Source organism: Vespa mandarinia, chromosome 5 (genome assembly GCF_050613455.1).
Source record: "Vespa mandarinia isolate Hongniang chromosome 5, ASM5061345v1, whole genome shotgun sequence".
Classification (NCBI taxonomy): domain Eukaryota; kingdom Metazoa; phylum Arthropoda; class Insecta; order Hymenoptera; family Vespidae; genus Vespa; species Vespa mandarinia.
The window spans coordinates 5,087,501-5,106,541 of record NC_140814.1 but is presented as its reverse complement, the minus strand read 5'-3'; the positions used below and the strand labels follow the sequence as shown (position 1 = coordinate 5,106,541).

At 32.4% G+C, this 19,041-nt stretch overlaps 1 long non-coding RNA gene across 2 annotated transcripts in view; it reads right to left on the bottom strand.

The window, feature by feature from the left end:
• Nucleotides 1-2,482: 2,482 nt before the first annotated feature.
• The window catches only part of LOC118441634 (uncharacterized), a 49,486-nt gene continuing 32,927 nt past the window's right edge, over nucleotides 2,483-19,041 (bottom strand). The window contains exons 1-5 of one of the 2 annotated variants that reach the window (XR_004838186.2): nucleotides 5,057-5,314; nucleotides 4,732-4,905; nucleotides 4,227-4,478; nucleotides 3,098-3,181; nucleotides 2,483-2,761 (exon numbers count right to left, since the gene is read on the bottom strand). This is a non-coding gene — a long non-coding RNA (uncharacterized LOC118441634). Of the gene's footprint in view, nucleotides 2,762-3,097; nucleotides 3,182-4,226; nucleotides 4,479-4,731; nucleotides 4,906-5,056; nucleotides 5,315-19,041 lie in introns of those variants that run through there. The other variant, XR_014982186.1, reaches the window with a different exon arrangement.

Here is a 19,041-nt window from a genome sequence, read left to right as displayed (position 1 = left end):
TATGAGTTTGCAACGGAGAGGTGATATTCTCTAACGAAGAATACCGAAGAAAAGAAACGATAGAGACTATGCCGTACATTAGGTCATCTCGCTGTTATACAGGCTTGGCGCGCATAATGATCGACCATTCTGTCACCAAAGGCCGATCCGAAGTGTCGATCCTTTTACACTCGACACCTATATACCGCACCTTCTTTAGTCGGTACTCATCGAAATGGTATGCCAAATATAACTGAACCAATGAAATATTTATCTACTTGGATCTTTCAAAAGTTTATTTTTTTTCAAATAGATTTAATAATTTAATCCCGTATAAGTATTAAATCTAAATAATCTCGAGGGTATAATAGTGATCGTAATCGAGCTTAATTAAATTAACGAAATTTATTAATTTCTCAAGAATTTATAATCTTCTTCTTCTTCTTCTTCTTCTTCTTGGAAAAATCAATGATATTCGTACTCCTCGCGACACTTTATCATTTTTTTTTACTCGTCGTTTCGTCCCAAACGACAAAATCTTAGATAAAATTTCTTATTATCTGCACGTGCTACGTCACGTGTAGCTTAATCGTTCTCTCAAGAGAATCATCCGGTAGACGATCCTATCTATCGGAAGTATGATGATATAATATCTGTTATTGTAATTAAATAACAATTTATAAGTACCTCCGTGTGTGTTTATAAACACGCACATACGCACATATATATATATATATATATTTTTTTTATTTTTTTATTTTTTTCAATTATTAAACATTAAGTATTTTATTATAATTTTAACCATAATCGTTTGTTAATGTTAATTACTTTTCTTCGAGTATCGATCAGTCAAAGATTATCGATCGTTGACAAGAAAATTTACAAAGATAGTGACACATACGGAAACTCCTGACACACGGATATCGTCGTTAAATAATCCCTGTTCATTTCAATATACGAGGAAAGATGACTTCTTAATGTATGCAACATGCGTATGCAACATGCGTATGCAACATTATGGTCTATCATCGGAAAATAAAGAATACGTACATATATATACATACGTACATACATACATACACGTAAAAAGTACAGGAACACCGTGTCGATAATGCGGCATCTACGTCAAAAGAAAAAAGAAAAAAAAGAAAAAAAAAAAAAAAAAGAAGAAAAATCTACAAATGCGTATCTGGTTCATCATCTAATGTGAGAATAACGAGGAAGGTCATCGATGACTTGTACGTTATTGTCGAGATGATGACTCTTATGTCTGTTTCTAAGGGTCAATGGAAATAAACCTCGTCGTCTGGACAATATCCTCTTTTATTCAAAATTCTTTCCAAGAAGACTATATGAGAGAAAAGTCTTGAAAGACCGATCATCAGTTTCCGTCCGTCTGCCGCGGATAGATCACGCGTGCGTCATTACAACGCGGATACGATACCAGCAAAACTAGAACTACAGATCTTGGATGGTCCATTAAGAAATATGACAATAACGAAGTATAATCCTTTCGAAACTGAGATCTCTTTCGTTTTCTTTACCGAACTACGTATCTAATCTAACTGATTGTATGCAAAGAAACGTGCGCTTCCTATTTTTAGAGAATGATTTTCTACTGCGTCATTATTTTTGTTGCGAAGGAATCACCGAGCGTATTGCATTACGTCAATGCGAGCAGAAAATATTCAAAGATTTATTGCGAAATGATAATGGGAAAAATCGTGTACTCCTTGGACGATACAAAGGGCAGTCGAATAGTTTAGCTAAAGAAAGAGAGATAGAGATAGACAGAAAGAAAGAAAAAAAGAAAGAAAGAAAGAGAAAGAGAGAGAAAAAGAGAGAGAGAGAGAGAGAGAGAGAGAGAGAGAAAGAACGAAAAGCCTTCTCACGAGATGCGATGTACCATTGTCGTTTTCTAACGTTCCAACCGCTAATGGTCTGAGACGTTCATTACGCGTCCGTGACTGTCAGGCTCGACGCGAGAGAGGCATTGACGAAGAGATCAATCGACATCAAGGCAAACGACTCCGCGATCAAAACATTGCTAATGGGCCTGCACGCAGCGCGTACTCTCTAATCAACAAGCTTGACTTTGATGTCACGTACGATAATGGCCTTTCGCCTTTTCTTCCAGCATACTTTCCTTAACCGCTTCGATTGTTTCTTATTTGTTTGCCGGTCGTTAGGATACAAAGCGTTAGACTTTTAATCCTAATCGCATACCAAAATTCAAATCTTTCAAGTCGATCGACATTACGTTTATATTATAATTAACAATGGGAGTATAAATTTGTGAATTTTTTTTTTACTCAGATTAAACAATTTTCGTCGTAAAAAGAAAAAAAGAAAAGAAAAAAAAAAAAAAGAAATCAGACAAGTTCCCGTTAGCAATCGATATTTAATATTTGTTTAATTATGTAAGAGTATATATATATATATATATATATATATATATATATATATATATATGTTATATGAAATACGTTTCATTCGTGTATAATATTAATAATACAGTTAGTAAAATCCGGTAAACCCAAAAGGAAAGTAGAAATTCTTCGAGTACGAATCGATATTCGTTCGTGAGATTTTACTCCAGTGACGATGTTCACCCACGCGCGAATTACCATGGCCTAACGTCATAAGTGCTACGTCATTCGTTTCTTGGATTTCTGTTAAATGCTGTAAGTAGGTAAGTGCAATATCGTTTTTTTTTTTTCTTTTTTTTTAAAGTAATCCCCGTTTCTCAATCTCTTATATCTTTTCCTTCGTATCCTTATTCCTTCAAAAAAAAAAAAAAAAAGGATGATTCTACCAAATCGTCATACGAATAGATTTCCTTTTTCATATCGATCTCACGATATTTCAATTATTCATCATAAAATATACGGATTTGAGATATATAACGTAATTCATTGATATTCATTGATATTCGTATTTAAGAACTTAATGTCGCGTATTGTCACGTGACAAATTCTGTTCGATTAAATATGATATCGATGGAAAACGTTATTTACGTAAATCATTTTAATATATAATGATAAGACGAAGAAATTGTTATGGAAAAAAAAAAAAAGAAAAATAGAGATAAAAGGTAAAAGATAATAATTTGACTTACCAGCTCGCTCAAACGAGGAACCAGGATATCTGTATTATTGGCTGTTTATCGATGGAAACCTTTCCTCCTCTTTGAATTCGGATTCTGTAACAATAAAAGGAAGAGGAAAATCAGGACGAGTTTTCCTCTATACGATCATCCAGTCAAACGCGCAATGTCTTTTTTTTTTTTTCTTTTTTTCTTTTTTTTTTTTTTTTTTTTTTATTCGTGTATTTAATCTGTCATATTGTCCGGAAGATATTTTAAGGATTTATGCAAGCAGTTTTGCAATATACGTATTATCCTGCAATATCCACTCTTTCTGTCTCTCTCTCTCTCTCTCTCCCTCTCTCTCTCTCTCTCTCTCTCTCTCTCTCTCTCTCTGTCTCTCTCTCTCTCTGAATATTCCTTCGGTTATATCGTCGTTAGATATACGACGTACATACGTCAGGTAAATCAAAGCGAGGCAACGATAAAAAAAAAAAAAAAAAAAAGAAAAAAGGAAAAAAAAAAGGAAAGAAAAAAAAAACGAGTAAAAAAGAAGCTGTCATCCTTCGAGCACAACATGTATTGTCTCCTCTTAATAATACGCTACGAATCAGCATCTAACCCTCGTGACGAGTATCTTGTGTCCTTCAATTTGCCACTTTCCTTTTTTAAATAAACGGTTTATCATTTTTACCTAGATAGATAGATAGATAGATTGATAGATAGATAGATAGATAGATAGATAGATAGATAGATAGATAGATATATAGATAATTTTATTAACATTTTTATCGAAAGACATTACATGAAACACGTAAGATATTAATAGTAATTGTATATAACGCAATTCTACGAGCATATAAAACGTAGTAATAAAATTAATTTTATTTTTTATTAAAATATACTTCATGTTATATAAATAGAAAAAAAAAAAAGGATAGATAATGAAAATAATCTCAATTAGCATTGAATGGAATATATTAAAAATATGATAAGAAAATGAAAAAAAATACTTAGAAATATTTTCTTTTTTCATTCAATAAAGACAGATAATCAGAAAGAAACATACAGACTGAGAAAAAGAAAAAGAGTGATAGAGTGAGAGAAAGAAAGAGAGAAAGAGAGAGAGAGAGAGAGAGAGAGAGTAAGTAGGTATACCTACATCTCATCGAAGCATTCATCTCGTTTCGAAGAAGAAATTTAACGTGAGTGTGCTTCGAAGTATCAGGATACGATAAGAGATACATCTGGCTCGTTCACATCGTTCCAGTTAGCAAGGAAGATTATTGATAAGAGATAGCAGGAGAGTGCCAGCGAGAGACTGTACGGCACCTGCTTTCATTTTCCGAGTAATCGCTCTGGATTTCGCCAGAGTCCGTTGGCATTTGTAAATTCTGCATCCGTTCGTGCTTTCCTGACGACGCATACCGAGAACGAATGAAGGGCTATGTATTATACATATACATATACATATACATATACATATACATATACATATACATATATATACATACACATATACATATACATATACATATACATATATATATACATATACATATACATATATATATATGTATATACACACACATATATGTATATCTACGTACATATACAAGTATGTATGAATAGTTGAGTGATAGCATCGCGAACATACCGATACGTACCATCGCGAAACGACAGAGTTAGAGAAAGGGTTGGGTTTAAGATGCCGTCGGCAGCGCGTAGAGATCATTTTCTTCCTATGATTCATCGCAATGTCTCCGTCCTTCGGGATCGCATTGGCGAGAATCTCAACGGGGGATCGCACGATATCGCGTTACCCTTCTTTTCGCGTGCACCTGCGAGAGAGCTCTCGTATAAGTATATATACATATATACATATATACATATATATATATATATATATATATATATGAATGTATGTATATTTGTATATACATCTATGTGAACATTCTTCGTGAAATTCTTTAAAGAACTTTATATTCTTACGATTCAAATGTTCTTTCCGTTTTTTTTTCTTCTTCTTCTTCTCGTCTAACTTTAAGAATACAAAGGATAAATTCAAAAAAAAAAAAAAAAAGAAAAAAGAAGAAAAAAGAAAAAAAGAGACAAAAAAAAAATTGATAAGACAAAAATATATTTAAAATATAATTGTGATAAGAACATATTCATTCGTATCTAGGACGAATAATTTCCATCAGATAAATTAAATGAAATGAAAATCATCCCTATTCGCATTTGTTATATCCCGCCTTCCTTCGTTCTCCTAACTTCATTATACACTTTACATCTCGTATTTCACTCGTCTCATTCGATAAAACGATTAATTATGAACTGACCGATTTACTGACGATCGATTCACTCGTACGTGAATTCGTTCCATTCAACGTCACGATGATGTTTTCTTAGATCGAATCAGTTGTAGGAAAGTTTCAATATTTACGAATCGATATCATACATTGACGTTTAATATATGACGTTTTATATACTACGTCATCGCGCAAATGTATACAGAACGAGAACAATAATTCCAATTAATTGGCAATAAAACTTCATGTATATATATATATATATATATATATATATATACAAATATACATAATTTATATCAAAAACGAGAGGTACGTAACGTAGTTCGATATCCTCGTTAAAAGAAAAACAAATTTTTTACGGAACTGAACATACTTATATGTATATATATATATAATAAAATAAAATAAAAAGAATCGCTGATATCTCTCGGATCGGTTCATCGATCCGATAATTCGATGGAGATCTAATTCGATTGAAATCGAATTAATTACGCGATCCAAGTGTCACACTCTACGTTCTTCGCAGGAGATCGGTTTACGTTAGGCCATGTGTTAACGCTTTTCAATTGATAAGATAGCAAGCCGATCTATCGCTACTACGTGCCATCACAAATCGTATCACGACTCGTACGCTATCCAACATCCGTTTACGCGATATCTCGAGCCTTTATATAAAGCCGATAAGCTCGATACCTCTTTCTCTTGCTTGTGTTAATGTAACCTCCCCTTTTTCATCGTATAAGCGTACTACGATTTACATATTCTCATATCTTTACGATTCACGCGTAACCCAATCACGTTTCCTTTCTTGTCCTTCATTCATTCTGAAAAAGAGAACTTGCAAACTTGCACCGTGCCAATTGTTTGCACTTCTTTGCTTGCATTTCTTTTTTTTCTGTTCTTTTTTCTTCTTCTTGTCTTTTTTTTTTTTTTTCTTTCTTCTTTTTTTTGGTATATAAGTCTTCGATCGATCGCGATTTAAGCGAAAAGAAAATGAAATTAGAGCAAACAAAAAGAAAAAGAAATACGACGAACTCTTCGATAATTAACTGATGATTGTTTATTATCGAATTAAATAAAAAAAAAAAAAAAAAAAAAAAAAAAAAAAAAGCAAAGATTGAGGTTGTGTTTCAATAACATCATTAATTAAACGATATAACTAATACGTAAATAGAGATATCAGAAGGAAATGGTACTAATTGAGTAAGTCACACTTGCATGTTTAAAAGATAAAGAGGTCATCGATGTAACAATGATGTTATTACAAATAACAATGTTACAAGTAATATGTAAATAAAATCGACTTAATCGTGTAATAATGGAATATACATCTTGTCTGATTATAAAGATTTTACAGAATATAAACATCGTTCGATTTTCATTTCTAAAATATATATATATATATAAATAGATAATAAAGTCGTTTATTTTTGAATGAAAGGAGGACACGCGCATAAGGATATACATTTTCTTTCTTTTTTCTGTTTTTTTTTTTTTTTTCTTTCTTCATCGACTATATAACTCGATATTTCGCACAGACGAGATTGGTATTTCCCGTAAGATTATTTTCCCGAATTATTGACCACGTAAAGGAGAAGTTTCGTAAGGCATCGCGAAATAAGAATGGGAAGGAGACAAAAAAAAATGAAAAAAAAAAAAAAATAAAAAAAAACGAAAAATAAAAGAGAGAGAGAGAAAAAAAAGATAGAAAAGAAAGCGACGAATTACGAATGGTTCGATGAAAAGGAGAGCGTTCGTCGACGACGAACTATAAGAGTTCGTCGTCGAGCAATGCTGAATCATGCTCGATGCGATTCCAGGAACGTTCCATTCATCTCCGAGCAATGTCTCGGCCAACTCTCGAAGGCGGTAGTGAGTCTTGCGGAATCGAAGAACCTGCTTGCGGAAGGAACCGTCCTTTCCCCGTCTTCCTGACCTCATTCCAAGGAGGGTCGTGATTTTGAGGACGCATACTTCCTAATAAAGTCGTTTCGTCGTTTTGCCGTCATTACGTTTTCACGTTGCTTATATGGTATATGGGGGGGGAAAAAAAAAAGAAAAAAAAAAAAAAAAAAAGAAGAAGAAAAAAGGAAAGAAAATCAAAGAAAATCAAAGAAAGAAAAGGAAGGAAAGGAAAAATATTCCTAATCCTTCATATTAATCCTTGATAATGGAAAAAAAAAAAAAAAAAAAAAAAAAAAAAAGAAAAGAACGATCGAGCACGCGCGTGTTCCTTTTGTTGTACTGATAAAAAAAAAAAAAAAAAAAAAAAAAAAGAAAAAATTAATTTGAATACCTTTGAAGAAAGTGTATAAGCTTTAAGTCATAAAGTAACTAAATTAGATACCAGAGAGAGAGATTTTTCTTCCTTTTTTTTTTCTTTTTTTTTTTTTTTTTTTTTTTGCCAATAATATTTCTCAGGATTCGCACCTGCGTCAGAAATATGTAAAGAGTGTCGCGTTCGGGAATGGTAACACGTTGTACGCTTACGTATTCTAAAATAATATTTCGTCATTGACGCGATTTAATGTAACCTATCGTGGTATTCCTTTTTTAAAAATTTCATATCGACCGATTTCAGAAATCTAAGAAATAAATGTATATATATATATACGTTTCTGAATCATTGCGATAGAATTCGAATGGATATGAATAGAGAAATCGTGAGACGAGTTTCCCACCTTTATTACTTTGCAAAGTGTACACGCCTTCGAGCACCGTTTTCTCCTTTCTCGTTTCGTCTTCTTCCATTTGTTTTTTTCTTTCTTTCTTTCTTTCTTTTTTTTTTTTCCTTTTTTTTCTTTTTTTTGTACTTTCTTTCTTTCTTCCTTTCTAACTTACGAGAGAGAAAGAAGATATTCGATTCCCCCCTCCCCTAGCCTGCGTAAAATCGAATACCGTTATATCTACTTTTTTTTTTCTTTTTTTTTTTTTTCTTTTTTTTTTTAGATCGGTCTACCCGATTAAACGGCACGTAGTATCAATTGTAATTGTAAAAAATGTTAAAGGGACACAATTTTATTCGTAATAGTATTTTTTCATGACAATACTATCGTCAATAATATAAAATGTATATAACATTGTACGATAACAGACAATGATGGTGTATTTATATATCGACGACGATGATACCTTGAAAACGATATGGCGCAATCTCGATCGAGAAGCGAAGGTGAATTTCCTCGAAGGAAAATCCTTTTACTCGGATGAGTAAATTACGACAACTGTGGAAACAATTCGTGCCCATTTTTTTTTCCTGGTTTTTTTTTCTTTTTTTTTCGTTTTTTTTTATAAAACCGATCGTCTGGACGTCTTCGTACGTAGCGCGTAAAAGGAACGATCGCATTCGCATACATGAATACCAAATGTTAATGTTCTTCCCCTTGTTGAAAAGGCGGAATGTTGAATCACGAAAAAGAAGGAAAAAGAAAAAAGAAAAGAAAAAAACAAAAGAAAAAAGAGAGAAAAAAGAACTAACGAAGAAAATAGACAAAGTATTGCTCAAGTATCTATACATAGATAGTCCCGATTAAGCATATAAATATTAATTACTAATTTTTTCTTTCTTTTCTTTCTCTCTTTCTCTCTCATTTTTGTCAAGAAAAATATCGATAAAAATAAATATTCAAATTCGATTGATCGTCCATCCGAATGGAATTAATAAAAATTCAATATTAAACAAATTATTATTTACGTCATTTATACTAATGTAATATTGATATAAGCGACGATATAAAAAAAAAAAAAAAAAAAAAAAAAAAAAAAGAGAGAAAAACTTTCATAAGGATAAATATCTAATAGTCTTATGCACCGAAAATACATTTCGAATGCAATTGATAAAAATTCGATTAGAATGAACGACAATTTCAAATATAAACGAATATTTATGCAATTAAGTATCTATACTTGGAATATCTCGATCGAGTATGGGTAATATATTCTCAAATAAATAAAAAAAAAAGAAAAAAAAGAAAAAAAAAAAAAAAGAGAAAAGGAAAATAAAGAAAGTTATTCAAATTTCGATGCATCCAACAATCGATTCATATTCGATTAATAGAAAATTCGAATGATTATATTTGACTATCGTGTTCTCGACGATATTCCATTAAAATGGGTCAACGTTTCGAATTTTTATTCGAGAATCGTCGGTCGTATTCTTTCAAATTGATTTCGAAGTGGTCAGTGACGTGTCAATGATGCTCCAAGTTGCGACGTTGTTACAAACTCGCGTGGCGAAATTAGCATACTGGTTATGGATATTTTCATGCGATCCTACCTCTCGTCCATCAGAAACGTGAGCGAACTCACGCTTCTCAACGGAGAGGAATATCATTTAGCTTCTCGATAAAAGGCGTTGTCACGCTACCAGCGAAAGATCGCGCTTTGCGTTTATATTAGGACCGAGGCTGACTGACTGACTGACTGACTAGTTAGCTAACTAGCTAGCAAGCAAGTAAGCAAGCAAAGCAAAGCAAAGCAAAGCAAAGCAAAGCAAAGCAAAGCAAAGTAAGCGCATGGTCAAGGTAACGATAAGCGTTCGACCATGACAAGCGATTTTTTTTTCCTCTTCGTTTCCATTTTTCTCTCTTCCATCTTTTTCTCCTTCTCTTTTTCTTTACTTAATCGTAAACCGCAAAAAATATGACGTAATTCATTTCACACAAAATAATGTAATATTATTAATAAAATAAAGGCGAATAAATTAAAACTTAATGAAAATCGAGAAGGATAAATTCATGAAAATGTGATATGTCATAATGATAAGATTTTTTCTTTTTTCCTTTTTTCTTTTATTGTTTATTGTTTTTTTCCTTTCTTTCTTTCTTTCTTTCTTTCGTTTCATTATAAATTTCACGATCTTTACTTCGTACGACTAAGATACTTCTTGAAAACGAATTTCGATCGATGATCACATCTTTGTTTCAGGATAGAAGCCAGTTATTGCACGATCGATTTACGAGGACACTCTTTCACTGTACGAACGACGACCTACTTCTTCTTCGAGGTACTGGTTTCGATTCCTTCCTTACTCATGTCTGTACAGGTTTCGACCTGTCCTTCCTTCCATTCAGTTCTTCCATTCTTATATACTCGGTGTAACGTCCAAAGAAAAATCAGCATACGATAAAGGTATGTTATCTTTTATTATAAAAATTTCAATCTCGTCGTACGAAAAATAACGAAAAAATATGAACGATTTGGAATCGTACGTTTCTCTTTCTCCAAAAAAAAAAAAAGAAAAAAGAAAAAAAAGAAAAAAAGAGAAAAAAAAACAAAAGAAAAGGAAAGAAAGAAAAAAAGAAAGAAACAAAGACACAAGAAGAAACGTATAATGATACTTCATAAATTTATTATCAAATTCGAGAATGATCGTTTTAGAAAAAACTGAGACGTTCCACCCTATATATATCTACTCGTACTACGTAGAAGATATCCCCAGTACCCCTTTTTCAAATCCCACCTTTCTTTACATTCCCCTTTTTTAAGTTCGAATATTGGCCGCTCGTAAAAGTTCCATTCATTTAAACCAGCGGGTTGCCACTTGCTCGTTGCAGTTGCACTGCTGCCATTGAAGAGTTCAATGAAAAGGAAGAAATAAAAGTGTAAAAATGGAAATAAAAGTGAAAATAAAATAAAGGGAATAAAGAAAAAAAAAAAAAAAAAAAAAAAAAAAGAGAGAGAGAGAGGAAATAAGATAAAATAAAAAAAAAAAAACAGAAAAAAGAAAAATCTTTCAATAACTGATTTCACCGTCGATCGTACACGAGAAAATGTTTACGACATGTAAAGAATAAAATCCTGGATAGAAGTCGATCGATTCTCCCGCCTGTTGCTTCTCTCATTGTGAAACGCAACATCCCTTGCACAATAATAAAGAATTGAGTGTGTCTGTGTGTGTATGTGTGTGTGTGTGTATATATATATATATATATATACATATGTGTGTGTGTGTGTGGTGTATGGGCGCGTGCGCGCGCGTGTGATGAGAATCGTTCAAAGTACAGGTGCATCGTTGTCGATCAAAAGTCACATTATGAGCTAACGTTCGGTGATTCGAGACCGCGGTAAATCCCCGGCCTTGCCACTCACACCCATACCCATCGAAGAAACCACCCACGCAACTTAAAGCGTACGAGAGTCGAATAATGTGAGTACATCGTAGTACGTAGTACGTAGAGACGTTAGCATGCGGTTACGTAGACGACGGCACGCTCCGTGACGTAGAACACAATTTTATCTCGCGTTACTGACCCGTTTTTCTTAAACGGAGAAAATGAAATTGACATTTCATTATTATTATTATTATTATTTTTTTTCCCCCTTCCTCTTCTTTCCCCCTCTCTCTCTCTCTCTCTCTCATTTTTTTCTTTCTTTTTTTTGTTTGTTTTTTTTTTCTTTCTGTTTTTATTCAACTACCACTAGACCGGTCTATCGGCTCTTATCTAAAATTTGCATGTCAACTCGCACGCTCCGCCGTGTAAAAAGATTCGCGTCCAAATATCTTATCGCGGCACGCGCGACAACCTCCGTTTATTTTAATTTTTCCCTTTTTCTTTTCCTATCTTTTCCTTTTCTTTTTCTTTTTTTTTTCTCTCTCTCTTTCTTCTTCTTAATCTTTCTTCTTTTCCAATTTATTACTTAGGTATTTGCGCACGTGGCAAAACGCGTTTCGTCGAAAGACGTAATCGATATAAATCGATTAAATTTATTCTATTACTCATAAATCATTTCAAGAATTATCGTCAAATTTTATCATGACGATTATCTAATGACACCAATGATCGACATCGAAATCGTATCAAAATTAAATCGCGAATGAGAAGTATTAATGACGGATCATTTAAGGGTAAGGCTTGTAAATATAATTTAAGGAAAAACAAAAAAAAACAAGAAAAAAAAAAAGAAAAACTAGACAAGTGATAACTAATTCATTTGAATCGAATAACTTATTTTATTGCCTATATAATTTTATTTATTTCTTCCTTTTTTTTTTTTTGGTTTGTTATTGTTGTTGTTGTTGTCGTTGTTTTTTTTTTTTCTTTTCTTATCTTCTTTAACGTAAATAAACGTACGTTTAATTGATCGTTTATCTCAAACGCGTGCGTCAAGAACGTTGAAGGAATCGATCCGTTCCTCTTAGTAGGTATCGATTTACGCGTTAGCTATAATAGATCTGTTAAAAGGCCGATAAATTCTAATTCATCGTCTGTCGATGCTTGAAATAAGAGAGGAACGTAGAATGTTGAACCGTAGAAAGAGTGCGTTCGTACGAGAAACGAAGAGAATACCAAGCACGACGAGTCGACAGTAGAATTGTATGAATCAGTGCCGAGCAAGTGTAACGACCGAGTGACGTCAAGAGGAGGATTGCACAACGTAACACGCTGGTAATCCCAACCGTTAGCTCGATCAATTTCTCGATCCCTTCTCGTGCACGGGCGCACGCATACGGAAAGCGAGCTGAACGAGGACACGCATTCGTATCACGGAATTCGGTATTTTATCGATCCAGAGATCTCTTTCTTTAAGAAATCATCATGTAATCAAGGTCAATCAAAAGAAAAGAAGAAGAAAAGAAAAAAAAAAGAAAAAGAAATATCAATAATCGCAATATCGTTTGTTTCGAAAGATTAATTTTCTCTATTTTTTTTTTTCTTCTTTTTCCTTTTTTGGGGAGGGGGTGGTGGGGAGAGGGGGTAGGGGGAATTCATACGAAGGAGGAAAAAAATCGTAAAAAGTACGAGAAAATCCATGAGAATTATTCCCATTGATTTTCTAAGGAGATTATTTCATATTCGTTATTCGGTATTATAATAAATTTCGAAAGAAACTGGAAATAGAAAAGAAAAAAAATAGCGCCTATAATCATCCTTCGTATTTTTTTCCTTTTCAGAATGTATTTTCACAATTCGATCTTGCAATTCCGATCATGATGAAGGTAAAAAGCCAATCGACTCTGATAGATGGTACAAAGCGAATCAAAAGGGAATAACGAATCAACGGGAAATTCTTTCCCTTTAAAAAAAAAAAAAAAAAAAAAGTTCCTTTGCTTTTTTTTTTTTTTTCTTTTTTTCTTTTCTCTTCTTTTCTTTTTTGTTTTTTTCCTTCGATTCTTGTTTTCCCCGGAAGAAACTCCATCGAACGAGAACGAGAATAAATCGTTCTGACGTCATTCTAATCTTCCAAGTCCATCATACACCGGTAATTAATAATAATGAAGATGCAACTTATTCGCCAAGTTCCGTTTTCGTGATTTAGCGTAAAAAAAAAAAAAAAAAAAAAAAAAGGACGTCTTAACTAAGTGTCCGAGGGGAAAAAAAATTTAATAGCAATAAGAAGGTTAATATGATCGAGTATTAGCTTATTAGAACGATTCGATTGTATCTATTGCGAAAAGAGAATCAATATGTCTAAGACGTTTATAGAAATTCAAAAATAAGATCGATATCGATCCATTTTTTTCTATTTACTTGATCGTATAGATCTATCTTAATTTTTTGTCATTTACTTTGTTAAAGTCTTTTTCTTTTTTTTTTTTTTTTTTTTTTTTTACACACATCACATCCGGATAACTTAACGACGCATCCTGTTAGGCGATGTAGAAACAAAAAAAAAAAAAAGAAAAGAAAAAAAAAGAAAAGAAAAAGAAAAAGGAAACATACATATAAATATTTTTTCTTCTTCTTTCTATCTCCATCACTTTCCGGACGAACGAATGTAACGGGCCATTTAAAAAAGGAGAAAAAGAAAAAGATATACTATCGTACAGGTTAAGATTTACGTAATAAGTATCCAACGTCAAGTCCACGAAAAAGTCCGTAGATCAAACTATTATAGTTAGAAGAATGTGCAATCACGGATAGAACACAATGTTTCCATTCTATTGATTCTACAGAAATCGGGGATATCTTCGATGTTTAATAAAGCAAATATCCGTAAGAGAGAGAGAAAGAGAGAAAGAGAGAGAGAGAGAGAGAGAGAGAGATAGAGGGAGAATTGCTAATTGTCTACACATTTCGTTATTACACATATACGTAATATATGTGACGCGATCATTCTAAGAAGATCTAAATACTTGTCAATGGAGAAACTCCAGACAGACTAAGTAATGTTTCTTTGGAAAATTTTGTCTATCTTGATAAAAGAACTTCACGATGACTTATAGAAAAATCTTTTGCACGAAGGCATGATATAAAAATAAAAACTATTTAGACATATCTCATGTGTATATAGATGTAATAGAACTGCGTAACATTTTTCTAAGGATAAATAAATCTATTACATCGCGTTACGTACGTAACTGAATATATGCAATATAGTTATATAGTTATCAATGAAAAATAATAGAAACGATCTCGGAAATATTCCACTTTCGACCTCGGTCATTTTTCCTATCTTTGATCATTCCTTATGACGTCTTAAGAATCTAATAATTTTCTCTTCGATTCCACAAATCTTCGAGGAAGTTTGGAAGATTTCGCGACGTATGATGTGTCACATTATCTCGATGGATAAAAGTTTCCTTTCAAAGAGAACGAAAGAGAACGAAAGAGAACGAAAGAGAGAGAGAGAAAGAGAGAGAGAAATATGTATCTTACACATGTTTCACATGTTTGCGTAATTATTATATAAATTTTCCAATCTAACAATGGATTAACTCTCGATCTTCCTATTAACGGATCTATTTTTTTTAATAAACATTTTTTCCCCGTATTGGATGTATTCCATCATTACATCCCATCGTTTCGTTCTACGTATCCTATAATAATCTCATAAGAAGAAATTATCGCACTGTCATAAATTCGATCAATCGTTAGTTCAAAATTAAATAATTAAAAGTTTAGAAAATTTCTTCTCACTTTAACGAAATGTCACTTTTGTCCGTAGAAAAGTATAAAGCGAAAAGAAATTCTTTTTTGTCTTTTTCCTTTTTCTTTTTACACCATGATAATACAAAAAAAGAAAAGAAAAAAAAACACGAAGTTACGTTTACACGTTGAATGGAAAAGGAAAAAAGAAAAAAAAAGAAAAAAAAAAGAAAGAAAGAAAGAAAGAAAGAAAGAAAGAAAGAAATGAAAAGTCTCGTTTCAGTATAAAAAAAAAATACACCTACAGACAGATATCGAGAACTATCTCGATTTAGTTGTTCTCGCAATTAATAAAAATCAACAAGTTATTTGGTCGTTATCGTTGATCTAAAATTAACTCAAGTCACGAGAAGATCTCATTCTTGGTTCGTAATGGTTGTTGTTACGTTTCCATTTTTCTCTCTCTCTCTCTCTTTCTCTTTCACACTCTCTCTCTTTTCCTCGATACTTTCATCGACGTCATTCGCTCGAACAAAAATAGCTTCTTCAACCTTTCGATGTGATTTACAGGTGTGATTAAAAACGAGAAAAAGAGAGAGAGAGAGAGAGAGAGAGAGAGAGAAGGATAGCACGTCAATTAACGACAACGAAGAGTGCGTCTTACCTTTTCTCACTTTTACAAATCTCTCTCTTTTTCTCTCTTTCTCTTTTTCTCGCCCTCTTTCGACAAATTTTATAGACGTCATTCATACCCCGGTTATCGTTCCTTCGATATATTATTTCGTGACTAATCTCACAATTATCATTTAACATAGAAACGTTCGAAGCTCGTTATGTGATTCGAAAAGACGTACACGCGTTGCAACACACAAAGGAAAAATTTATGGTAATGACGTTACAATCTTTTATCTAATGAAAACAAGAGAGGAAGAAAGTTTTGCAGAAAAATAGAAAACGAGAAAAGAAAAGAAAAAAAAAGAAAAAAAAAAAAAAAAAAAAAAAAGAAAAAAAGAAACAAGCGAAGAAAACGGAAAAGAAAGAGAGAAAGAAAGAAAGAAAAAAAGGTAGGTCAAGAACGAAATAGAAAATTTGTATCACCAATAATCAATGTAAATTCTAAGGATACATCGGGGGAGATAGAACGTGAACTGGCACTCGTTTATCATTTTCGCAGTCAAGGTACTTATATACGCAAATAAATTCACATAAATTCGCATCACGATATATAATCCCTATTATGTGAGTTATAATAGTTCACTGACACATTCAAAGAAATTTACATGGTCATTTATACGTGTGCGTAAATCAATCGATCATTCATGAACGTCCCTCTTTTTCTTCCATCTTCTTTTAATCCGAATAATACACACACACACACACACACACACATTCTCTCTCTCTCTCTCTTTTCTGTTCTCACGATACGTGTATCGTCCATCTCTTTTTCCCTCGACCATGGTCAAGAGCGCTTGACCTTGGCCTCCAGACTATAAAAGTATAGTCGGTTCATTCGTCAGATAACACTTAAAATATTACAATTATAATATATATATTTTCAATTTTCACGTTATAATCGACAATTAATATATTTCTAATCGCATATTTCTATTTCCTATTAGAAATCACGTCGAAAACACGAAGGATATGTCATTAATATTTTTACAACTATACATAATCTATACAAATATTTATTTCATTTATATTTGACAACATTATTAAAAAAAAAAAATATAATGGTTAAAAAAATTAAACGATTAGACAACAAATATGATCGATACTATTGTTAATGATGTTATTAATGATGGTCTTCGTGTATTGACAAATTCGTCGACTTTCTTTTTAAATATTTCACCGTATATCTATCATAACTCATTTCGATAATGATAGATTTAAAACGAGACAAGCACTATTTCCAAATTTTTTAATTAAATAAATCGAGAGAGAGAGAGAGAGAGAGAGAGAGAGAGAGAGAGAGAGAGAGATAGAGGAAAGGCAGGATCTTTCTTTAGAAAATTTTTAAATCCTCCATTCATTTTTTATTTTTCTTCTCTTTGAGTCTTTTCTTTTTCAAAAATCATCGAGCTTTCATTTGATTTAATTTTTTTTCAAAGATATGTCGGCCCTTGCATCAATATCTTACATAAAATGTAATAGATCCTATCTAAATTAAAATACAAGCGAAACGAGAGAACCTTTTTGAGACGGGCTTTTATTCTTTAACAAACGGTAATCAAAACGCTTGTAAAAAAAAAAAAAAAAAAAAGTCATGCACGCTGAGCATCGTTCTGCTTCGTTTCATCGAGGACCGCAAAAACGAAAAGTGATACGCCCTAACTTTAAATTAGACTTTTTGGTGGTCAACATAATTCAACTTTGTTTTTAAAGATGAATAGTAATGGAAATTCTTCTTCGATTATCGATCAAAATATCATCATTGAATGAGAAACGAATTAATCTAACAGGCTTTGTTTCGAAGATGAACGAAAGTATTACGTTCGGAAAAACCAATGATGATCATCGTCGATCGTGTCGATCGTATCTATTGCAACGTGACGATTTACACGATTGCATGAACGTGTAGGATCTAAGTGATAAATAAATTTAGGCTGAAAAAGTATCAGGTGGTACACATGTATATATATATATATATATATATATATATACGTATGAATAATTATACGTGTCTGTTTAATACATCGAATTCCAAGTCTTCTGAATCATTCTCCGCACGGTAGATGTGTACATGAGTCATGAGAAAATTGTAGGTGGAATCTGTGAAAATGTTCAAAGTTCATGTCAATATTTTAACGTTAATTAACTTAATAATATTATTTACAATCAAAAATCATTTTTATCATGATCCTTTTCGTGATAGATCGTATTACGTTCGTTCATGCTCGTTCACATTTCGTTTTTCTTACGAAGATCCAAAGAATTTATAAATATATTTAGATTTATATATATATATATATATATATATATATTTAGATTAATATATATATATATATATATATATATATATACATATTTGTTTGGAAAACAATAGTATGTTAAAAAAAAAAAATGAAGAAAAAGTCGGCTGACTCGGCTGACAGGTGTATTAGAATGCCGATGAAGTCATCGGCAATTTGATTAAGTAACGACGCTAGCTAGCATAACCGCCCCATTACACGGATCATTTTCTTTGGAGCAAGGCCTTTACTTCGATCGCTATTTATAATTTTCCATTGGTTTTACGATCCTCCTTTTCCTTCGAACGATCTCTCGCTTCGTCACACTTCTTTTATTTCTATTTTTTTCTTTCTCTCTCTCTCTCTCTCTCTCTCTCTCTCTCTCTCTCTCTCTCTCTCTCTCTCTCGAAAAAAAGAAAAATACACCTCCGAACACTTTTTGTAATCATCATGGAGAACGATAAACAAATGGGAAAGGAATTTGCATTGCACTTAACTGCACAGTTTCTCAAAGAGTGATTCATTTGCTAGAACCTTTACTTCTCTCTCTCTCTCTCTCTGTCTCCCTCTCTCTTGGTGATGCTGAAGCAAGTCGAAGACAAATAAAAAAATCTATACGGGTGGAGGATCTAGCATTTAAAAATGAGAACCAACAACAACAACAAAAAAAAGAAAAAGAAAAAGAAAAAGAAAAAAGAAAAAGAAGAAAAAACAGTAACCGACGCGTCTTTGAAAAGGTAATAAAAAGAACACGAACGCGCAAACGTTACGCGCGATTAAGTAATATTTATTATGCCAGATAATGTCTAATCGGTTTTGTAATTCTTCCTTGGATATTAATTATACTGTATATGTTATGCGTGTTATAATAAAAACATAATTGCAAACCACTTATTATGCTT